Genomic DNA, 11,678 nt, shown 5'->3' on the forward strand with positions numbered 1-11,678 from the left:
TAGTGTACTTCACATTGTTGATAACTAGGCTCTTCCATTTCCTAAACTTATTTTGTTCTGGTGTTCTGTATGTTTTACTCATATTTTACGACCTTTAAAAATGAAAGGATGCCACCTGTATCTGTAATCCTAAATGAAGCGTCTCCTTCGTCCTGCTTTTGAACTTCAAAGGGAATCATACTATGAAAAAAAAAATTAAAGGAAAACCTCAGATCTCAGAATCTGAAAACAAAAAGTAACATTTTTGTGTCCTTAAAAATATTACTCAAGTGTTTGGTCATTCATATTAAAAAAAAAAGTGCCCTTTCTCGAATTTCAGAAGTTAACACTGCTTCTAATCGCTGGTGGCCTCTCTCTAGGACATTTTAAAGGAAACTGCATGTTCTTTAAACTGAAAAAAGCAGCACTTTAGCTGAGATGAGTTTAATAGAGGTTTACCCACAGCCATGGGTCTCACTTAGGCAGTCCTGCTCCCAGAGGACGCTAGGTGACGTCTGAGGTGTCTGTGGTCAAGGGGGGGCTCCTGGCATCAAGTGGGTGGGGCCAGGGAGGCTGCCCCACACCCTACAGCGGCCAGGATGTCCCCCCAGACATCCTGACAGGGGGTTCTCAGGACCCCAGAGGGGTCCAGAGGATGACCAGTAGATGTCAGCAGCCTCAGGGGACGGGGCAATCCTGCCCTTTGCTGACAGAGCCCACCCCCATGTGTGTCTGTGTCCAAACATCCCCTTTTTGTAGGGACACCATCATGTTGGCTTAGGGCCCTAATTACACCTGCAACAGCCTTATATCCGAACAAGGTCACATTGTGAGATTCCGGGGCTCAGGTCTTCATGTGTGGACTTGGAGGTCGGGCTCAAGCCCCACCACTGCCCTCTCTTCACACAGTGGACTCGCCACTGCCGAGGGGGTCTTTACCTTGTCAAGGTTACCCGGATTCTAGTCCTGTCCTTGCCAGCATTTTTGCGTCAGCACCATCAGCCTCAAGAGGCAGAAGCAGCATTTAAAAGATTTCTTTCAACTTGCCACCTCCATCCAGGGGCCAGCACGGTCTCTGGAGTGGCCTGGAGCATCCCCACGTGGCTGCCTCCCTGATTCCAGACACAGTGTCCCTGAGGACAGGCACCTTCAGGGGGCCCTGGCCATGCCCGGGCCCCCTGAAGCCAGCATGGGGGTGGCAGAGGCACTGCTGCAATCAGGCACCTTGTTTTAAGCCCCCAAAGGGTCCAGCTGTGGCCTCCCTCTGGCCTGGAGTCCCAGAGTCCCATTGAGGCTACATTTTCAGAACAGCACTTGTCCGTTACTTCTGGAACCTTTGGTTGCCAGTAGAATATTGAAAGTGAAAGTGACAGTTGTTCAGTCGTGTCTGACTCTCTGAGACTCCATGGTTTGTAGTCCATGAAATTCTGCAGGCCAGAATACTGGAGTGGGTAGTCTGTCCCTTCTCCAGGGGATCTTCCCAACCCAGGGATTGAACCCAGGTCTCCTGTATTGCAGGCAGAGTCTTCACCAGCTGAGCCACAAGGGAAGCCCAGTAGAATATTAATGCCCTCTTTCATCCCAACAAGGACATGGGCACTGTCTCTGTGTAGGGCACTCCGGCCCTGACACAGGTTTGTGGAAACATGATATGTTGCGGGGTTCTAGATGGAGCTGGGCCCCGTCAAGGATACCTGCAGTCTGGGGCCCCTGAGTTCCCTACTTGCAGATCTAGGTGGAGGCGGGCATACCGGGAATGCTGAAGAGGAAAGGGGCTGGCAGGGGTAGCCAGGGCTGCTCGGAGACCCCCAGTTGGACAGACAGCAACTGGTCCTGACTTAAGTGTGAGGGGAACATAGTGTCAGAAATGGTGCATCCCCCCAGGAGGAAGGATCTGCCCGCATCACCAGGGATCCTGCTCCCCACCCCACCATTCCCCTTGGGGTGGGTTCACACAGGTGTCCACTCACCTCTGTCCTCCTCCAACCCTGGCGGCTTGCAGACAGAACTGATTTCTGGAGTGTTGCCCTCATTTTTTTAAAAATGCATTTTCCAACTTTTTACTTGAAATAATTATAGTCACAGACTGGTACAGCGAAATACACAGGTAGTTGTGTATGTAAGTGTCCTTGGCCTGGCCTCCACCAGTAGTGACAGTAGTAACCATGTAGTAACCACCAGTAGTAACCATGGCACAGGGACCCTATAGCATCTGGTACCAGAGCCCCAGAAGGAAGCTTATACCAGAGTAAGCAGAGTAACTAGATTAACTAGGTACTATTATGTAGAGATAGTAGCTGGATACAAGAGTCGGCAAAGAGCTGACTCATTGGAAAAGACCCTGATGCTGGGAAAATTGAAGGCAGGAGGAGAAGGGGGCAGCAGAGGATGAGATGGTTGGATGGCATCACTGACTCAATGGACATGAGTTTAAGCAAACTCCGGGAGATGGTGAAGGACAGGGAAGTCTGGCATGCTGTAGTCTAGGGGTTGCAAAGAGTCAGATATAGCGACTGAACAACAACCAGAGTAAGTGGATGGCAACTAGATTAATTAGGTACTAGTGCACACAGATAGTAACTAGACACCAGAATAAGCAGATGGTAACTAGATCACCCTGGTACTAGAGTCCCCAGAGAGTAACGAGATCCCAGGAGAGCCAGACGACAGAGTAGCTGTCCCGCAGAGCATCATCAAGTCCAGGATGCTGCTACTGGCCGAATCTCAGAGCCCACTTGGCTCTGCCAGGTCCATGCATGCCTCTGTTTGTGTTTCCCTGCCATCCGATCACACGCACAGATTGAGTCACAGCTCCCTGGGTCAAGTTACAGGAGGATGTGGGCCCCCTTCCTGCCCCCTCTGCAGGCCCGCCCTCATCTGGGTGCCCTCCATCCTGAGCGCCACTTCCACCAATGCCGTGGGTGTCCGAGGACCAGGCAGATTCTGGAGCGGGCGGCAGGAGGACTGAAAACACAGCAAATGCACTGTGTGTCTGATAGTTTGTTCTGATTATCTTTCCTCTGTTTCCCTCACTTCTTTATATTCTGATGTATGGTGCTGATTAAAGCAGGCATCAGAGCCTAGGATTTTCATAAAAAGAAGGTGGGGGGTAGTGTTTATGGAAACAGTCACAGCTACATTGTACCACCAATGAGGGGTGTGTTGATGAGCGGTGACCGGTGACACGGGGCAGCTCTGTGGCTGGGCAGAGGGCACTGGTGATTGGTACTAAATCCTCTAACGAGGACAGAGGCTCCCTAACAATGGGAGACAGTCAACACACAGATCCAGGTGGCCCAGGAGAGCTTTGCACATGGGAGATGCGAACGTGGTTGGTCCTCAGCTGGAAATGCAACTTTTCCTCCAGTTGCCATCACTCTGACAGGCGATCATGGGGTTTCACACCCTTCATTGATCAGTTTCACATTCAGAGAATGAAATTCTGGATGATAGGTAGATAGACACCTCCCAGCACCATCCCACTTCATTTTGGTAAGATTGTTGAGTGAAGTCATCTGGTCCTTATCGAAAGAATTAAGAGCCTAAATACACCACAGTTCAGGTCATAAGCTGACCCATGAACCGTGGCAAATACAAAATATGACTTGACTAAATTAACTAGACGCTTGCGGTTTTCATCTCTTAACAGATTTATGATGGCCTTTTCTGTCCAATGACAGCTTTGGATGGACACAAAAAGTAGAACCCAAGCTTCCAAACAGGCTCTGAGTCGGGGGTTGGGGACAGGAGAATTTCATGGGGACAGGGTTACAGTTTGGGAAGACGGAAAGTTCTGGAGATGATGGTGGGGATGGTTGCCTGACAATGTGAATGTGCTGAGTGCCACTGAACTGTGTACCCATAAATTTAAATTATGAGTGTTTTACCATAATTTTTGAAAACTGCCCCATATAAGAATTAGACACAGACATAAATAACCCTTCTCATCCGTCTTGAATCTATACCATGGAACTGAGGTGTACCTGCCAGATGAAAGGCAAGTGACAGTCCCTCTGCCTCTGGTATGCAGCCCAGTTCCCACTGGGGTCCAGCCTGGAGTGAGGACCTGGCCCCGTGCTGCAGTTCTGGGTCCTTTGTGCATCTGTCGACCAGGAAGGGTGGCCGAGGTTCTAGGGGACTTAGAGAGGCAGAATCCTTATTTTCGCTCAGAGTGTCTTGTGAAAAGTGAAAGTGTACGTCGCCCAGTTGTGTACAACTCTTTGCGACCCCATGGACTGTAGCCCGCCAGGCTCCTCCGTAGAATTCTCCAGGCAAGAATACTGGAGTGGGTTGCTATTTCCTCATCCAGGGGATCTTCCTGATCCAAGGATTGAGCCCCAGTCTCCTGCATTGCAGGCAGATTCTTTACAGTCTGAGTCACCAGGGAAGCCACTGTGTCTTGGGTGGAATGGAAACAAGGTTGGGGTGACCCTGAGAATTTGAGTTTTTGGTGCCCCATTAGAGGGCTGGCTTGGAGCCTGGGGGGACTGGAAGGGGAAGGTCAGCGCTGTGTCCATGTGGACGAGCTGCAGACAAAGAGGAAAGTTACTGCCTGGAACAATGTGAGATAATATGATAGAGGACCTTGAAGAAAACAAATAAAAGACGGTTGTAGATTACCAACGTCTGGGAGAAGAACAAGGAAACAGAAAAAAAGCAAGAAAACAAACCCTCACAGCGGCGCTTGTTTGAAATGCAGATGACACTGTGCAGCCTGCCCTGAAATGCCTAATAGTTAAAATGAAAGGCTTTTTTAAAAAAATCAAAGGCAAACAGGATGGAAACTCAATGGGGCCTAATCCTTGACTCTTTGTTGAAGAGACACTGCAGTGCGCTGCCCTCTCCTGGTCTGGGGACGCGGGGATCTCCATGGAGTGGGGGACGCAACGACAAGAGAACAACTGAAGCGGGGGCCGCGGCGGGGTCACATTCCCGGCAGGGTGTCTGGTGCCCTCTGAGCTGAACAGTGAACACACTGGGAGATGTCCCACATGGTATGGGAAATGCTTGCTGGTAGGGATGAATTTAGAGAAAAAATATTTTTTATGTGGTAAAATATACATAATAGAAAATGTATCATTTTTAAGTGCACAGCTCAGTGGCATTAAGCACATTCACACTGTTGTGCAACCAGCTGCACTGTCATCTTCAAAACGTTCTCATCTTCCCAAACAGAAACTCTGTCCCTATGAAACACTGACTCCTCAGCCCCTGGCCCCACCATCTACTTCCTATCTCTGTGGATCTGACTCCTCTAGGACCTCCTGTGAGTAGAATCAGACAGTGTGTCCTTCTGCGTCTGGCTTCTCTCACTGAGCATCACGTCCTCAGGATTCATTCCTGTTGTAGCAGGTGTCAGAACCTCCTTCTTTTTTATGGTGCAGTAAAATTTCAGCGTGTACATGGACCACAATGTGTTTATCCGTCATCCGTCCATGGACACTAACATTGCGTCTACCTTTTGTCTGTCCTGAATGGTGCTGCTAAGAACATTGTGTGTGCAGATCTCTCTAAAAATTCCCTAATCTCCCTTCTTTTGGGTCTGTACCCAGGAGTGGGACTGCTGGAGCATATGGCGATTCTATGTTTAAATTTTTGAGGAACCTCCAGACTGTTTCCACAGCAGCTGTACCTTTTTACATTCCCAGCATTCATGGAAGAGGTTTCCAATTTTCCTGCATCCTCATCAAGTTGTTATTTCCTGTGTTGTTGTTGTTTAGTATTTGCCATCCTAATGGACATGAGGTGGTATGCGTTTTTGAACTCTGTTCTTAGTAATATGACCAGGCTCAATATTTTTGATTTCTATAAAGGTGGGTTTGAAAATACATAAAATGGGGATTAGAAAGCATGGGTAATTGTCTTATTCCATTGTCCATAAAGGCAATTTTTTTCAAAGGATTAAAACTGCACACGTTGATTACCTCATAGTCCTTTACAGTCCTGCAGGTCAGGAGTCTAACATGGGTGTCTCGAGCTGAGATCCAGGTGTGGGCAGGGCTGTGCTTCTTTCTCAAGGCTCTAGTCTGTTTCTTGCCTTTTCCAGCTTCTAGAGACATCTCTGTCCTTGTCTGGTGACACACTTGTCTCTCCAAGGGTAGCTAGAGTGCTCTATAGACAGGGTCTGTGGCCAGGTATTATAGCTGCTGCCCAGTTAGCATTTCATCTGCAGGGCTAGTCCCTGGTCAGGAAAGCGCCATGAGTGGCATTGAGTCCCAAGCCCCGTGAATGACCGTTCATGAGCCAAATGCACACGGTTGGTTACTGACATGCTCGACTGGACCCATCTCGGATCTCCGGAAGGAAGGTTTTGGGTGAAGAGGAAAATCAAGCTGTTTGCCAAAATCAGTTTGGGAATGCCAGGAGATGGCAGGTGGGGTGGCTGGGCGGGGTGAGGGAAGATGGGGTGGGCTGACATTGGGAGCCGGCGAAGGACATCATGGGATATGCTGCCTCACCCTGGGCTCTCCCCTCCTCCTGCTGTGGCCCCTGCCTGAAGGGCAATGCTGACCTACGAGGGGAAGTTCAGGAGATCTGTCTGCTACAGAAGGCTGCCTTTCATTTGTTCAGACACCAGGTGGAGGGCGCTCACTGGGTGCAGGCACTGGGCTTGTCCCGAGGACACCCCATGGAGCGAGCTGACCCAGGCGTGGCTACTTCCAGGGCTCTGGCAGGGATGCAATTAGTCTATGGCTGCGGGTCTCCCCCGAGGGGCACTCTGTTCCCCTAGGACACGGGGCCGTGTCTGGGGACATGTGTGGTTGTCACGACTGAGGGTGCCCCTGGCATCAAGTGGGTGGGGGCCAGGGATGCTGCTCCATCCCCCACAGTGCCTGAGACACCCCCACTCCCCTCAGAAAATGACAGGCCTCAGCATCAGCAAAACTGGGGGAGATGCCACTCTGGCATTAAACTGGTCAGCACACAATGGGATCAGTGCTGAGCAGGTCACACAGCTCCGTCACAGAGGTCAGTGGAGCCACGGATGACACTCGAGGTCAAGTGAGGAATCTGGGCTCCCAGGACAGCTGGCAATGGGGCAGCTGTGAGAGGGTTAACACGGTGTGGGAAATAGCTGTTAGCTCAGTGGCACCTGATGACCCCTTGGGGCCTGGACATTGGCAGACACGGATCACGGAAGAGCTAGCATTGTGTAATTGGTCTTAAAACATTTTACTGTTTTTTTTTTTTTTTTTAAAGAACAATACAGGGAATTTCCTGGCAGTCCAGTGGTTAGGACTCCAAGTTTTCACTGCCAAGGGTCCGGGGTTGGATCACTGGTCGGGGTACAAGGATCCCAGAAGATTCACATTGGGGCGAGCAAATAAATAAACAATTTTTTAAATAAAAGAACAATACAAAAGTAAAACAGGCCAAAGGCAACAGGACAAAAGGAACAAGATGGAATCCCACTGGCCCTTCCTTCAGTTCACTCACATCTGGCTGACATCAGCATGAGACAAGCTGGAGTCTATAGGGATGTGGGCATGTTAGGGTTTTGTTGGTTTAATTGGTAGCATGGTTCTCCTTGGGCTTTCGTGAATCACAGGTGTCTTCTAATAACCACATTAATACTCATCTTTGTCAGACATGGTCATACCACACACCTGCTGAGTGCTGGCCAGGGAGGGCACCTGGGTGCCAGGCTCCAGCCAGCTGGCTGACTGGGTCGTGCAGGCTAGTTCTCTGCTTTAGCTGAGCCAGTCTGGCTCTGCCAGGATCTGGCTGATCCTGCCATGTGGTGCAGGGCATGAAAAGGGGATGTTGGAGGTCCCTGACCACACCTGCTCTGCCATCTCCCGGCTGTCCTTCTGTCTCTTGATCTCCATGGGTCCCCACCTCTCTTGGCTCCTATTCCTCTCCTTTCAAATAACAGCCATTTTCTCACACAGAGGTGTTGAGCGGTCTCTCTGTGTGCCCTTTCACCTCAAATCCTCAGGGCCTCACTCACCGTCCCCAAGTACTAATTAAGGTATTTTCCTAAACAACCCCAGTTGCATCTCTAAAATGAGTTCTGGTGCTAGCTGGTAAAATTAATTTCTTTCCTAACCATCCTCTATGATACAATAACAAATGACATGCCATCTCTCTTCGGCAGGAGGGGAGTGTCTGGGGAAGACGAGTGAGTAGACAAATAATTACATTACGGTATGAATCAGCGAGGCTTCGCGCAGTGGTGCTGCAGTGACAAATACCCTGAAGCTCGGCATCTATAAACTACTAAGGTCCATTTCTTATGGACACTAGCGGGACTGGGTTGAACATCGTTCCCCCCCTAATTCACTTCTACCCAGAATCTCAGAAAGTGACCTTGTTTGGAAACAAGTCTTTACTGACATTAATTTATTGAGAAGAAGCGGTACTGGATCAGGGTGGGCCCTAAACCCAATAGCTGGTGTCCTTATAAGGGGAGACACAGGGACACCAAGCAGGGAAAAGGGCCATGTGAAGATGGAGGCAGAGAGGGAGGGGTGTGTCTACAAAGTTAAGGATAGTCAGAGCCCCAGTATCTGGGAGGGGGCAGCTTCTCCAAGTCCCCAGAGAGAATCAGCCCAGCCCCCGCCTCAATCTTGATATCTCCACAAATGTGAGGTCATGGGTACCGCTGTCTGCATCCAGGGGAGTTCATCCACCAGAGCTGACAGGGTCCCTCTGCGTGTCATGGTCTTCCTCGATCTCAAGCCCAGCTAATGAGGCAGCCAGCATCAGCAGTAGAGCCAGTCCCCAGGGTGGACAGAAAGGGGAAATGGGGACACGTATGCTTGCCATGGCACTCTGCTCATACGTCATCAAAGCAAGTGCCCTGACCACGTCTGTATCAAGTGGGCAGGATGTGGGTATGGAGGAGAGAGGACCACACAGATGGGAACAGTGCCAGTGAGCACCAAGCTTTAGGCTCAGACTGGCTGTGGTCTCAGAGGGAGAACCAAGGTTCCCGGGATAGGCTCCCAGGAGGGTTTCCTGAAACTCAAGCTGGGATTGGAGGGGGATGTGGCCTGGGGAGCATGGGAACAGAGGAAGGCAGATGAGGCAACGAGGGAGCTCTGCCTCAGTGGACCAAGAGACACCATGCAGCAGGCACCAAACATGGCGGCTTAAAACAACACCTTCTGAAAGTTTTTGTGGGTCAGGGGCCTGGGCACGCATGACTGGGTGTTCTGCTGGGGTCCCCATGGTGCTTCAGGTGTCACGGGGGCTGTGTTGCATCCGAGGCTGGGGCCTTTTCCAAGTTCACAGGTCATTGACCGAACTTTCCTGGCAGCTGCATCACTTGGGGCATCTTTCCTCCCCATTGAACCACAGTAGAGCCTCTGTAGCTTCTAGGGGACTCTAGTCTTCTCCCTCTTCTAAATGGCTCCTTCGATCTGGCCAAGCCCAGCCACAATAATCTCCCTTGTAATTAACTACAGGTCAACTGACTAGGGACCTTCATTCCGTTGGGAAAATCCTTTTGCCTTTGCCAGAGTATCAAAGGATCACATCGCAGGTTTTACCCACACTCAAAGGTGTGAGCTGTTGTGGACTGGCTTAGGACTCTGCCTGCCACAAAAAGACACTGACAGTGAGGGTGGTGGGGAGTCCAATGGCACCACAGCTAGAAGTGTGGCTGCTGACTGTTGGCACCTGTGGTCTTGGCAGGAGCAATTCAGGACTTGCAGGTGCCTTTCTCTTTGGGTTTTTTCCTCAGCCCCCTAGAGTCACAGCCAGCCTCCCGTCTATTTTACATGCTACAAGTAAGGGTCCTGAGTAACAAAAGTACTGCTCTGGGTTACATAGGGGTGAGGTATGGATGGCTTCTGCTGTGACTTCTCAGCTGCTTCCCAATATCCTTCTCTCCCAGATGGAAGACCCCTGTTCTTAATTGGGAAGGTGGTTCCCAGAATAAAGACGCTCTCCCAGCCGCCCTGCCCCTAGGCATTACTGGGAGGGTCTGTTTGGACCCTATGTGGGATGTGGGACAGAGTTGGTACAACGAAGGTCTAGGTGACTCAGGCCATCCACTGCCCCTCGACCCCCTGCTGTGGGCAGATGGGCCCCAAAGATGTCCACCCCTTTCTCTCTGGAAATTCTGTATATATTATGTGAGATGATAGAGGGGACTCTGCAGGTGAGCTGAGGTTAGGCACCTTAAGATAGGGAGGTCACCCAGCATGTGCTCAGTATGGATTACTGCTCAGTAACAAAAAGGAAGGCAGTCCTGATTCGCGGGTGGGCTCAGAGGCATCTCCTGGGTACTGTGCTGAGGGGGAAGAAGCACAGCTCCAAAGGTTCCAGGCTGTGCTGTCGTCTCTATAGAGCATTCTCAGGATGACAAAGACGAGGAGAGTCCTGGAGCCCAGGGGTGAGGCATGGTGATGGGGTAGGGGGCAGTCATTGCGGGTGGGGTAGCTGGAGGAAGCCCTCTGTGGGGACAGCAACATCCTGTAACTGGGTTTGTGGTTACAGGAATCTACACAGACTGTTCCCATGTCACTGTCCTGGTTTTTACACTATAGTTACATAAGCTATAACCTTAAGAGGAAGCTGGATGACAGGTACAAGGGACCTCTCTGTACTGTTTTTGCAAATTTCTATGAATTTATAATTATTTCAAAACAAAAGTTGGAAAACCCCCAAAACCTTCCGAGAGCACATCCAAGCCCCAAGTGACTCTTGCGTGTCACTCCACCCTCACACCTTGGTCCTGACCTCACCAGGCTTCACTCAGTTCCTCTGTGCAGTTGGGCCTGATGCCATGCCAGAGCCTTTGCAGTTCCCTAAGCTCTGAAAGCTTGCTCCCAACCCATTTAGGCATCAGGTTTCAGGGTTAAATGTTATTTCCTTTATCCCGACCCCCCACTCCCTCACTCCAGACAAAGTTGTCTTTGTTATTCTCAGGGTTCCCTGCACTCTTCCTGTATAAACTTCCTCACAACCTGTATTTATCTTATGGTGCAGTGGTTAACACTCTGGACTCTGCAGCAAGACTTCCTGTTTTTAATCTTAGCTCTGCTTTAGACAGGTGATTTAACCTTTTTCTGTCTCGGTTTCCTTGCCTGTACTATGGCTAGGCGCAATGATGCCCAGTGAGTCACGTCTGCTGTTATAATCCTTTCCTCTTATATCTGAGCTGGGCCTGAGACTCACTTTCACCAAGAGAATGCGGTGGAAGTGAGGCCGGGCCAGTTCAGAATTTATGCCTTAAAAAGGACCTGCAGTGTCCGCTGTTGTGGTCCTGGGAACCTTGAGCGTTCGTGTGAGCCAGAAGTCAGCTTCCCTGAAGGAGTGAGCACCCAGAGAGAGGCAAACCCCACAGGCCCAGGCTCTGCTGAACACAAGCACCCATGTGGCTTGGCGAGACCAACAGAACAACCACATAGGCGAACTCAGGGCAGACTGCACACCTGTGAACAAACAAATCGGTTCTTTCGGCTAAGTGCATACATCTTTGTGTATGCTTCATGATGCTTTGTTGTACGGTGATAAGTGAAACAACGGGGCTTATTATTACACCATCCTTTAAGGGCTCTTGTGTTAAATAACATTAATTATAAAGCACTTATAGTAGTGGCAGCAAAAAGTGTTACAGTGTTACTTGTGATTTTATTAAATGTCTTCCCCATAAGGCTGAGTTCCCCAAGTGCTATTTTCCTCACCACTGTATGCCCAGTTCCTGTCACCAAGCAGTCATTCAAATCTTCATTTCAAGAATAAATACA

This window comes from Giraffa tippelskirchi, chromosome 6 (genome assembly GCF_054371585.1).
Source record: "Giraffa tippelskirchi isolate mGirTip1 chromosome 6, T2T-mGirTip1v1.2.pri, whole genome shotgun sequence".
NCBI classification, from domain to species: domain Eukaryota; kingdom Metazoa; phylum Chordata; class Mammalia; order Artiodactyla; family Giraffidae; genus Giraffa; species Giraffa tippelskirchi.